We start from the raw sequence: 14173 nt of genomic DNA, 5'->3' as shown, positions 1-14173 counted from the left end.
AATTCTATGCACTTACAATTGGAACAATTAGCACGCATCCACAACTACTAACGTTCATTAAGATAAAACCCAACTATAGCATTAAGATATATTGGTCCCCCTTCAATCTCGTATGCATCAATTTTTATGCTAGGCTGAAGCTGCTATCACCCTTGCCCTCCAATACATAGTCCTATCAACATACAACTAACCCTATGTGATCCACATGCGCGCTCATATGATGGGCACCAAGGGACAGTAACATAACCACAAGCAAATTAAACCAATCATAGCAATTCACCAATCACCGATAGGACAACAAAAATCTACTCAAGCACCATAGGATGGCAACACATCATTGGATAATAATATGAAGCATAAAGCACCATGTTCAAGTAGAGTGTACAGCGGGTTGCGGGAGAGCGGACCGCTGAATATAGATGGGGGAAGGTGATGAAGATGTTGGGGAAGATGACGGAGGTGTTGGTGTAGATCGCCGTCACACGATGATTGACCCGACGGTGTTCCGGCGCCACTGGGACAGAGGTGGAGAGAGCCCCCTCCTTCTTCTTATTCCTTGACCTCCCCCTAGATGGGAGGAGGGTTTCCCCTCTGGTCCTTGTCCTCCATGGCGGCGGAGGGGCGGGAGCCCCTCCGATATTGAATCTCTCTCCCTCTATTTCTTTCTGTTTCTGCGTTCCCAGATTCTGGCATTTCACCATTTCTTAAATTCCCGGAGATCAGTAACTCCGGTTGGGCTGAAATTTTAACACGATTTTTATCCAGGTATTAGCTTTCTTGCGGCCGAAGAAGGGCACCAACCGCCTTATGGGGGAGGGGGGCAAGCCTCCCAGGTGCGCCCAGGGTAGGGGGCGCGCCCCTAGGGCTTGTGGGCCCCTCGGGCATCGTCTCGTGTTGATTTTTCCCCAAAAAATCACATATATTCCAAAGAAATCTTCATAAGTTCTTATCGTGTTTGGACTCCGTTTGATATGGGTATTATGCGAAACAAAAAACATGCAATAAACATGAACTGTCACTGGGCACTGGATCAATATGTTAGTCCCAAAAATAATATAAAAAGTTGCCAAAAGTATATGAAAGTTGTAGAATATTGGCATGAAACAATCAAAAATTATAGATATGACGGAGATGTATCAGCATCCCCAAGCTTAATTCCTTCTCGTCCTCGAGTAGGTAAATGATAAAAAAGATAATTTTTGATGTGGAATTCTACCTAGCATAATATTCATCATATAATATAATCATGGCATGAATATTAAGACACGAGTGATTCAAAGCAATAGTCTATCATTTGACATAAAGACAATAATACTTCAAAAATACTAATAAAGCAATCATGTCTTTTCAAAATAACATGGCGAAAGAAAGTTATCCCTACAAAATCATATAGGTTGTCTATGCTCCATCTTCACCACACAAAGTATTTCATCATGCACAACCCCGATGATAAGTCAAGCAATTGTTTCATACTTTTAATGTTCTCAAGCCTTTTCAACTTTCATGCAATACATGAGCGTGAGCCATGGATATAGCACTATAGGTGGAATAGAATATGGTGGTTGTGAGGAGAAGACAAAGAGGAGAAAGTCTCACATCAACTAGGCAAATTAATGGACTATGGAGATGCCCATCAATTGATATCGATGGAAGTGAGTAGGGATTGCCATGCAATGGATGCCCTAGAGCTATAAGTGTATGAAAGCTCACAAATGAAACTAAGTGGGTGTGCATCCAACTTGCTTGCGCATGAAGACCTCGGGCATTTGAGGAAGCCCATCATCGGAATATACAAGCCAAGTTATATAATGAAAAATTCCCACTAGTATATGAAAGTGATAACTCAAGAGACTCTCTATACGAAAAACATGGTGCTACTCTAAAGCACAAGTGTGGTAAAAGGATAGTAACATTGCCCCTCTCTCTTTTTCTCTCATTTTTTATTTTTTTTATTTTGGGCTCTTTGGCCTTTCTCTTTTATTTTTGTAAGTGCAAAGTCTCATCCCGACGTGAGGAGGGCCACTGGGGCAATGCTCTAATAACAATGATCATCACACTTTTATTTACTTACAACTCGATAAAACTGATACATGACGACTATATGGATGCCTCTGGCAGTGTACCAGGATGTGTAATGATCTAGCATAGCAAAGATATCAAAAAAACGGACAAGCCATGAAAATATCATGCTAGCTATCTTTGGATCATGCAAAGCAATATGACAATGAATGCTCAATTCATGTATATGATGATGATGGAAGTTGCATGGCAATATATCTCGGAATGGCTATGAAAATGCCCTGATAGGTAGGTATGGTGGCTGTTTTGAGGAAGGTATAAGGATGGTTTTATGCACCGGCGAAAGTTGCGCGACACGAGAGAGGCTAGCAATGGTGGAAGGGTGAGAGTGTGTATAATCCATGGACTCAATATTAGTCATAAAGAACTCACATACTTATTGCAAAAATTTATTAGCCATCGAAGCAAAGTACTAATATGCATGCCCCTAGGGGGATAGATTGGTAGGAAAAGATCATCACTCGTCCCCGACCGCCACTCATAAGGAAGACAATCAAAAAATAAATCATGCTCCTACTTCATCACATAACGGTTCACCATACGTGCATGCTTCGGGAATCACAAACCTTAACACAAGTATTTCTATCAATCCACAATTACTCACTAGCATGACTCTAATATCACTATCTTTATATCGCAAAACTATTGCAAGGAATCAAACATATCATATTAATGATCTACAAGTTTTTATGTAGGATTTTATGACTAACCATGTGAATGACCAATTCCTGTTAACTCTCTAAATAGATATAAGTGAAGCAAGAGAGTTTAATTATTTCTACAAAATATATGCCCATGCTCTAACAAATATAAGTGAAGCAAAAGAGCAATCTAAAAATGGCGGTTTTTTATGTGTAGAGAAACAGGCAACCCAAACTTCAAATGATATAAGTCAAGCACATGAAGCATTCTATAAAGCAATAAGTGAAGTGCAAAGAGCATTCTATAAATCAACCAAGGACTATCTCATACCAGCATGGTGCATAAAATAAAAAGGGAAAATAAACAAAAAAGATGCTCCAAGAATTTGCGCATATCATGTGACGAATAAAAATATAGCTCCAAGTAAAATTCCTGGTGGTCGTTAGAAGAAAGAGGGAATGCCTTCCGGGGCATCCCCAAGCTTAGTTGCTTGGGAGTCCTTGAATATTACCTTGGGGTGGCTTGGGCATCCCCAAGCTTAGGCTCTTTCCACTCCTTATTCCTTTATCCATCGTGATCTCACCCAAAACTTGAAAACTTCAATCACACAAAACTTAACAAAAATCCTCGTGCGATCCGTTAGTATAATAAAGCAAATTACCACTTCAAGTACTGTTGAAAACCCATTCATATTTTATTTTTGCATTGTAGCTACTGTATTATAACTTCTCCATGGCTTATACCACCGATAAAATCGATAGTTTCATCAAAAGTAGCAAAACAATGCATGAAAAACAGAATCTGTCTTCAACAAGACAGTCTGTAGAAAACTTAACATCTACCATACCTCTGTAACTCCAAAGATTCTGAAAAATTAGGACAAAATAAAAATTTGTATAGAAATACGGTGCAAAAAGTTCCAGAAGCTTTTGATGTTCCAGTAAAAAAAATTTAAATTCACGCACTACAGCCAAAGTTTCTGTTTTTGCACTGCACATACCAAACAAGCAATCTAATCATCCTAAAGGAAAATCTTGGCACATTATTTTTATAATACAATGGATTCGTACAAGGGGATAATTATTTTTGTTGAAAAGTTTCTGTAATTAAAGATTTGTAAAGTTTCCATGGGCATGAACAAAGTTCAAGGAGCTCCCCCACTTCAACGGTGCTCGCCCTTCTTACTTTCACTTATCTTTTTGAAAAGCTTTAGGTTCCCCACTGTATTTTTTTGTTTTTAAACTTTTTAAAAGCACTCAACAGAAATAAATGACTCTCTAAAACTTCCGGGTTGCCTCCCTGGCAGCGCTTTCTTTAAAGCCATTAAGGTAGGCATATAGTGCTCAAGTAATTGATCCACTCAGATCCCAAGGTATATAAAAGACAATTTTAATTAACAATGTTTTGTGATTTAGTAGTGAGCACAAAGAAACATATATCATGAAATAACGAAGTCTAACTCCCTTCCTATGCATCGGCATGTCATAAAAAAACAATTCAGGCACACAAAGTAAAGGCCAATACATAGCATAAACAATTTCTTGCAATTTTATCATATTGGAAACATAGAGAGGTGGATATGTAGTTCCTCTCTCGTAATAATTGCAAGTAGGAGCAGCAAGCACATGCATATTATATCTACCAAAATCATGACGTGTAACATAAAACGCAACCCATCAATATAGTCCTTAATAAGCGCAAACTTCTCTGGTATAGTGTAGTTGGGAGAATTCAAAAAGATAATAGGACTATCATGCGTGGGTGTAATAGCAACAATTTCATTCTTAACATAAGGAACTATAGCAAGTTCATCGCCATAAGCATAATTCATATTGGCATCATGGCCAAAAGCATAGCAAGCATCAAGTGAAGGAAATATGCCCTAGAGGAAATAATAAAGTTATTATTTATTTCCTTATATCATGATAAATGTTTATTATTCATGCTAAAATTGTATTAACCGGAAACATGATACATGTGTGAATACATAGACAAACAAAGTGTCACTAGTATGCCTCTACTAGACTAGCTCATTAATCAAAGATGGTTATGTTTCCTAGCCATAGACATGAGTTGTCATTTGATTAACGGGATCACATCATTAGGAGAATGATGTGATTGACTTGACCCATTCCGTTAGCTTAGCACTTGATCATTTAGTTTGTTGCTATTGCTTTCTTCATGACTTATACATGTTCCTATGACTTTGAGATTATGCAACTCCCGTTTACGGAGGAACACTTTGTGTGCTATCAAACGTCACAACGTAACTGGGTGATTATAAAGGTTCTCTACAGGTGTCACCAAAGGTACTTGTTGGGTTGGCGTATTTTGAGATTAGGATTTGTCACTCCGATTGTCAGAGAGGTATCTCTAGGCCCACTCGGTAATGCACATCACTATAAGCCTTGCAAGCATTGCAACTAATGAGTTAGTTGCCGGATGATGTGTTACGGAACGAGTAAAGAGACTTGTCGGTAACGAGATTGAACTAGGTATTGAGATACCGACGATCGAATCTCGGGCAAGTAACATACCGATGACAAAAGGAACAACGTATGTTGTTATGCGGTTTTGACAGATAAAGATCTTTGTAGAATATGTAGGAGCCAATCTGAGCATCCAGGTTCCGCTATTGGTTATTGACCGGAGACGTGTCTCGGTCATGTCTACATAGTTCTCGAACCCGTAGGGTCCGCACGCTTAAAGTTTGATGACGGTTATATTATGAGTTTATGTGTTTTGATGTACTGAAGGTCGCTCGGAGTCCCGGATGTGATCACGGACATGACGAGGAGTCTCGAAATGGTTGAGACATGAAGATTGATATATTGGACGACTATATTCAGACACCGGAATGGTTCTGGGGGTTATCGAATATATACCGGAGTACCGGGGGGTTACCGGAACCCCCCCGGGGTTATTGGGCCTCATGGGCCCAAATTAGTGGAAGAGGAGAGGCGGCAGGAGGTGGCGCGCGGCCCCCTTGCCCCAATCCGAATTGGGAAAGGGAAGGGGGTGGCGGACCCCCTTATCCTTCCTTCTCTCCACCTCCTCCTTCCCCCTTCTCCTAGTTGGAATAGGAAAGGGGGGCAAAACCTACTTGGAGTAGGATTGCCCCCTCCCCCCTTGGGCGCGCCTCCTCCCATTGGCCGGCCCCCTCCTCCTCCCCACCTTTATATACGGAGGAGGGGGGCACCCCATAGACACAACAATTGATCTCTTAGATCTTTTAGCCGTGTGCGGTGCCCCCCTCCACCATAATCCACCTCGGTCATATCGTAGCGGTGCTTAGGCGAAGCCCCGAGTCAGTAGAACATCATCATCGTCACCACGCCGTCGTTCTGACGAAACTATCCCTCAAAGCTCGGCTGGATCGGAGTTCGAGGGACGTCATCGAGTTGAACGTGTGCAGAACTCGGAGGTTCCGTGCATTCGGTGCTTGATCGGTCGGATCATGAAGACGTACGACTACATCAACCGCGTTGTGCTAACGCTTCCGCTTTCGGTCTACGAGGGTACGTAGACACACTCTCCCCTCTCGTTTCTATGCATCACCATGATCTTGCGTGTGCGTCGGAAAAATTTGAAATTACTACGTTCCCCAATAGTGGCATCCAAGCCAGGTTTTATGCATTGATGTTATATGCACGAGTAGAACACAAGTGAGTTGTGGGCAATACAAGTCATATTGCTTACCAGCATGTCATACTTTGGTTCGGCGGTATTGTTGGATGAAGCGGCCCAGACCGACATTACGCGTACGCTTACGCGAGACTGGTTCTACCGACGTGCTTTGCACACAGGTGGCTGGCGGGTGTCAGTTTCTCCAACTTTAGTTGAACCGAGTGTGGCTACGCCCGGTCCTTGAGAAGGTTAAAACATCACTAACTTGACGAACTATTGTTGTGGTTTTGATGCGTAGGTAAGAACGGTTCTTGCTCAGCCCGTAGCAGCCACGTAAAACTTGCAACAACAAAGTAGATGACGTCTAACTTGTTTTTGCAGGGCTTGTTGTGATGTGATATGGTAAAGGCATGATGCTATATTTTATTGTATGAGATGATCATGTTTTGTAACCGAGTTATCGGCAACTGGCAGGAGCCATATGGTTGTCGCTTTATTGTAAGCAATGCAATCGCCCTGTAATGCTTTACTTTATCACTAAGCGGTAGCGATAGTCGTAGAAGCATAAGTTGGCAAGACGACAACGATGCTACGATGGAGATCAAAGTGTCGCGCCGATGACAATGGTGATCATGACAGTGCTTCGGAGATGAAGATCACAAGCACAAGATGATGATGGCCATATCATATCACTTATATTGATTGCATGTGATGTTCATCTTTTATGCATCTTATCTTGCTTTGATTGACGGTAGAATTATAAGATGATCTCTCACTAAATTATCAAGGTATAAGTATTCTCCCTGAGTATGCACCGTTGTGAAAGTTCTTCGTGCTGCGACACCATGTGATGATCGGGTGTGATAGGCTCTACGTTCAAATACAACGGGTGCAAAACATTTACACACGCGGAATACTCAGGTTAAACTTGATGAGCCTAGCATATGCAGATATGGCCTTGGAACACTAAGACCGAAAGGTCGAGCGTGAATCATATAGTAGATATGATCAACATAGTGATGTTCACCATTGAAACTACTCCATCTCACATGATGATCGGACATGGTTTAGTCAATTTGGATCACGTGATCACTTAGAGGATTAGAGGGATGTCTATCTAAGTGGGAGTTCTTAAGTAATATGATTAATTGAACTTAAATTTATCATGAACTTAGTACCTGATAGGTTTTTGCTTGTCTATGTTGATTGTAGATAGATGGCTCGTGCTGTTGTTCCGTTGAATTTTAATGCGTTCCTTGAGAAAGCAAAGTTGAAATATGATGGTAGTAATTACACGGACTGGGTCCGTAACTTGAGGATTATCCTCATTGCTGCACAGAAGAATTACGTCCTGGAAGCACCGCTGGGTGCCAGGCCTGCTGCAGATGCTGCTGACAACGTAAAGAACGTTTGGCAGAGTAAAGCTGATGACTACTTGATAGTTCAGTGTGCCATGCTTTACGTCTTAGAACCGGGACTTCAACGACGTTTTGAACATCATGGAGCATATGAGATGTTCCAGGAGTTGAAGTTAATATTTCAAGCAAATGCCCGGATTGAGAGATATGAAGTCTCCAATAAGTTCTGTAGCTGTAAGATGGAGGAGAATAGTTGTGTTAGTGAACATATACTCAAAATGTCTGGGTATCATAATCACTTGACTCAACTGGGAGTTAATCTTCCTATTGATAGTGTCATTGACAGAGTTCTTCAATCACTGCCACCAAGCTACAAAAGCTTCATGATGAACTATAATATGCAAGGGATGAATAAGACAATTCCCGAGCTCTTCGCGATGCTAAAGGTTGCGGAGGTAGAAATCAAAAAGGAGCATCAAGTGTTGATGGTCAACAAGACCACTAGTTTCAAGAAAAAGGGTAAAGTGAAGAAGAAGGGGAACTTCAAGAAGAACGGCAAACAAGTTGCTGCTCAAGAGAAGAAACCCAAGTCTGTACCTAAGCCTGAAACTGAGTGCTTCTACTGCAAACAGACTGGTCACTGGAAGCGGAACTGCCCCAAATATTTGGCGGATAAGAAGGATGGCAAGATGAACAAAGGTATATGTGATATACATGTTATTGATGTGTACCTTACTAATGCTCGCAGTAGCACCTGGGTATTTGATACTGGTTCTGTTGCTAATATTTGCAACTCGAAACAGGGACTAAAGCGAAGATTGTCTAAGGATGAGGTGACGATGCGCGTGGGAAATGGTTCCAAAGTCGATGTGATCGCAGTCGGCACGCTACCTCTACATCTACCTTCGGTATTAGTTTTAGACCTAAATAATTGTTATTTGGTGCCACCGTTGAGCATGAACATTATATCTGGATCTTGTTTGATGCGAGACGGTTATTCATTTAAATTAGAGAATAATGGTTGTTCTATTTATATGAGTAATATCTTTTATGGTCATGCACCATTGAAGAGTGGTCTATTCTTATTGAATATCGATAGTAGTGATACACATATTCATAATATTGAAGCCAAAATATGCAGAGTTGATAATGATAGTGCAACTTATTTGTGGCACTGCCGTTTAGGTCATATTGGTGTAAAGCGCATGAAGAAACTCCATACTGATGGACTTTTGGAACCACTTGATTATGAATCACTTGGTACTTGCGAACCGTGCCTCATGGGCAAGATGACTAAAACGCCGTTCTCCAGAACTATGGAGCGAGCAACAGATCTGTTGGAAATCATACATACAGATGTATGTGGTCCGATGAATGTTGAGGCTCGCAGCGGGTATCGTTATTTTCCCACCTTCACAGATGATTTAAGCAGATATGGGTATATCTACTTAATGAAACATAAGTCTGAAACATTTGAAAAGTTCAAAGAATTTCAGAGTGAAGTTGAAAATCATCGTAACAAGAAAATAAAGTTTCTATGATCTGATCGTGGAGGAGAATATTTGAGTTACGAGTTTGGTCTTCATTTGAAACAATGTGGAATAGTTTCACAACTCACGCCACCCGGAACACCACATCGTAATGGTGTGTCCGAACATCGTAATCGTACTTTCCTAGATATGGTGCGATCTATGATGTCTCTTACTGATTTACCGCTATCATTTTGGGTTTATGCTTTAGAGATGGCTGCATTCACGTTAAATAGGGCACCATCGAAATCTGTTGAGACGACGCCTTATGAACTGTGGTTTGGCAAGAAACCAAAGTTGTCGTTTCATAAAGTTTGGGGCTAGGATGCTTATGTGAAAAAACTTCAACCTGATAAGCTCGAACCCAAATCGGAGAAATGTGTCTTCATAGGATACCCAAAGGAAACTGTTGGGTACACCTTCTATCACAGATCCGAAGGCAAAACATTTGTTGCTAAATTTGGATCTTTTCTAGAGAAAGAGTTTCTCTCGAAATAAGTGAGTGGGAGGAAAGTAGAACTTGATGAGGTAACTGTACCTGCTACCTTATTGGAAAGTAGTTCATCACAGAAATCGGTTCCTGTGACACCTACGCCAATTAGTGAGGAAGTTAATGATGATGATCATGAAACTTCAGATCAAGTTATTACTGAACCTCATAGGTCAACCAGAGTGAGATCCGCACCAGAGTGGTACGGTAATCCTGTTCTGGAGGTTATGTTGCTAGACCTTGACGAACCTACGAACTATGAAGAAGCGATGGTGAGCCCAGATTCTGCAAAATGGCTTCAGGCCATGAAATCTGAGATGGGATCCATGTATGAGAACAAAGTGTGGACTTTGGTTGACTTGCCCGTTGATCAGCAAGCCATTGAAAATAAATGGATCTCCAAGAAGAAGACTGACACTGATGGTAATGTTACTGTCTATAAAGCTCGACTTGTTGCAAAAGGTTTTCGACAAGTTCAAGGGATTGACTACGATGAGACATTCTCACCCGTAGCGATGCTTAAGTCAGTCCGAATCATGTTAGCAATTGCTGCATTTTATGATTATGAAATTTGGCAAATGGATGTCAAAACTGCATTCCTGAATGGATTTCTGGAAGAAGAGTTGTATATGATGCAACCGGAAGGTTTTGTCGATCCAAAGGGAGCTAACAAAGTGTGCAAGCTCCAGCGATCCATTTATGGACTGGTGCAAGCCTCTCGGAGTTGGATTAACGTTTTGATAGTGTGATCAAAGCATATGGTTTTATACAGACTTTTGGAGAAGCCTGTATTTACAAGAAAGTGAGTGGGAGCTCTGTAGCATTTCTGACATTATATGTGGATGGCATATTGTTAATTGGAAATGATATAGAATTTTTGGATAGCATAAAAGGATATTTGAATAAGAGTTTTTCAATGAAAGACCTCGGTGAAGCTGCTTATATATTAGGCATCAAGATCTATAGAGATAGATCGAGACGCTTAATTGGACTTTCACAAGCACATACCTTGACAAAGTTTTGAAGAAGTTCAAAATGGATCAAGCAAAGAAAGGGTTCTTGCCTGTGTTACAAGGTGTGCAGTTGAGTAAGACTCAATACCCGACCACTGCAGAAGATAGAGAGAAAATGAAAGATGTTCCCTATGCTTCAGCCATAGGCTCTATCATGTATGCAATGTTGTGTACCAGACCTGATGTGTGCCTTGCTATTAGTTTAGCAAGGAGGTACCAAAGTAATCCAGGAGTGGATCACTGGACAACGGTCAAGAATATCCTGAAATACCTGAAAAGGACGAAGGATATGTTTCTCGTTTATGGAGGTGACAAAGAGCTCGTCGTAAATGGTTACGTCGATGCAAGCTTTGACACTGATCCGGACGATTATAAATCACAAACCGGATACATGTTTTTATTAAACGGTGGAGCTGTCAGTTGGTGTAGTTCTAAACAAAGCGTCATAGCGTGATCTACATGTGAAGCGGAGTACATAGCTGCTTCGGAAGCAGCAAATGAAGGAGTCTGGATGAAGGAGTTCATATCCGATCTAGGTGTCATATCTAGTGCATCGGGTCCAATGAAAATCTTTTGTGACAATGCTGGTGCAATTACTTTAGCAAAGGAATCTAGATTTCACAAAAGAACCAAGCACATCAAGAGACGCTTTAACTCCATCCGGGATCAAGTCCAGGTGGGAGACATAGAGATTTGCAAGATACATACGGATCTGAATGTTGCAGACCCGTTGACTAAGTCTCTTCCACGAGCAAAACATGATCCGCACCAAGGCTCCATGGGTGTTAGAATCATTACTGTGTAATCTAGATTATTGACTCTAGTGCAAGTGGGAGACTGAAGGAAATATGCCCTAGAGGCAATAATAAAGTTATTATTTATTTCCTTATATCATGTTAAATGTTTATTATTCATGCTAAAATTGTATTTACCGGAAACATGATACATGTGTGAATACATAGACAAACAAAGTGTCACTAGTATGCCTCTACTAGACTAGCTCATTAATCAAAGATGGTTATGTTTCCTAGCCATAGACATGAGTTGTCATTTGATTAAAGGGATCACATCATTAGGAGAATGATGTGATTGACTTGACCCATTCCGTTAGCTTAGCACTTGATCATTTAGTTTGTTGCTATTGCTTTCTTCATGACTTATACATGTTCCTATGACTTTGAGATTATGCAACTCCCGTTTACGGAGGAACACTTTGTGTGCTATCAAACGTCACAACGTAACTGGGTGATTATAAAGGTTCTCTACAGGTGTCACCAAAGGTACTTGTTGGGTTGGCGTATTTTGAGATTAGGATTTGTCACTCCGATTGTCGGAGAGGTATCTCGGGGCCCACTCGGTAATACACATCACTTAAGCCTTGCAAGCATTGCAACTAATGAGTTAGTTGCGGGATGATGTATTACGGAACGAGTAAAGAGACTTGCCGGTAACGAGATTGAACTAGGTATTGAGATACCGACGATCGAATTTCGGGCAAGTAACATACCGATGACAAAAGGAACAACGTATGTTGTTATGCGGTTTTGACAGATAAAGATCTTTGTAGAATATGTAGGAGCCAATCTGAGCATCCAGGTTCCGCTATTGGTTATTGACCGGAGACGTGTCTCGGTCATGTCTACATAGTTCTCGAACCCGTAGGGTCCGCACGCTTAAAGTTTGATGACGGTTATATTATGAGTTTATGTGTTTTGATGTACTGAAGGTCGCTCGGAGTCCCGGATGTGATCACGGACATGACGAGGAGTCTCGAAATGGTTGAGACATGAAGATTGATATATTGGACGACTATATTCAGACACCGGAATGGTTCTGGGGGTTATCGAATATATACCGGAGTACCGGGGGGTTATCGGAACCCCCCGGGGGTTATTGGGCCTCATGGGCCCAAAGTAGTGGAAGAGGAGAGGCGGCAGGAGGTGGCGCAGCGCCCCCCTTGCCCCAATCCGAATTGGGAAAGGGAATGGGGCGGCGGCCCTTCTCCTTCCTTCTCTCCACCTCCTCCTCCCCCCTTCTCCTAGTTGGAATAGGAAAGTGGGGCAAAACCTACTTGGAGTAGGATTGCCCCCCTAGGCGCGCCTCCTCCCCTTGGTCGGCCCCCTCCTCCTCCCCCCTTTATATACGGAGGAGGGGGGCACCCCATAGACACAACAATTGATCTCTTAGATATTTTAGCCGTGTGCGGTGCCCCCCTCTACCATAATCCACCTCGGTCATATTGTAGCGGTGCTTAGGCGAAGCCCTGTGTCGGTAGAAAATCATCATCGTCACCATGCCATCGTGCTGACGGAACTCTCCCTCAAAGCTCGGCCGGATCGAAGTTCGAGGGACGTCATCGAGTTGAACGTGTGCAGAACTCGGAGGTGCCGTGCGTTCCGTGCTTGATCGGTCGGATCGTGAAGACGTACGACTACATCAACCACGTTGTGCTAACGCTTCCGCTTTCGGTCTACGAGGGTACGTAGACACACTCTCCCCTCTCATTGCTATGCATCACCATGATCTTGCGTGTGCGTAGGAAAATTTTGAAATTACTACGTTCCCCAACATCAAGTTCATCAAAAAGGGATATTTCAAATGAATCCAAGGGATCATAGCAATTATCATAGCAATCATCCTTCGGTAAGCACGAAGGGAAGTTAAACAATGTATGGGATAAAGAGTTATGAAGGTAAGCACGAAGGGAAGTTAAACAATGCATAGAAGGTGGGCATGGATGATCAATCCGCTCTTCCTCCTTTTGTTCTTCGCTCTCCTCCTCATCTTTTTCATCTAATGAACTCACAGTGTCATCAATTTCTTCTTCCATAGATTCCTGCAAAATATTTATCTCTTCTTGGACAGCGGAGACTTTCTCAATAAAGTCATTAATATCGGCATTATATTCAGAATTATCATATAGCAATATTTAAGTATAGCAAAATTTTCAGGTCTGTAAACAACATCATCATATTTTTAACACTTTCCAAACAAAGATTCAATTTCATAAGCACCCTTAAAAGCAACAAATTCTTCTATTTGTTCCACATCATAGTAATCATATATACCATTAGCATAAGAAGCCAAGGTTTCATTATCACTAAATTTACATGAAAAGGGAAGGTGTGGAGCCTTCATCCTAGAGCAATAAATGTAATCATATCTCAAGCATAAATTCTGAGCATACAAACGCAACATATGAATTTGATCCCATAACAGTTTCCCTTTTTGAGTCAAGCGATAATCCCTAAAGTATTCATGTTGATCCAACGCGTCTCCCATTATCAAGTTGAATGGGGTTTTCTCAGGATTATCAAAGTAGTGTTTAATATTTTCCACATAGCGAGCATCGAGGGTCTTAGGAGGTTCCCCATATCCATGAGTAGTAAGTGCACGTAATTTTTTTGGTATTTCGTGTTCCATATCCATAACTAA

The sequence above is a fragment of the Triticum urartu genome, chromosome 5A (assembly GCF_056163025.1).
Source record: "Triticum urartu cultivar PI428250 chromosome 5A, HENAU_Tu73, whole genome shotgun sequence".
NCBI classification, from domain to species: Eukaryota; Viridiplantae; Streptophyta; class Magnoliopsida; order Poales; family Poaceae; genus Triticum; species Triticum urartu.
Note: the sequence above shows the minus strand (reverse complement) of the source record.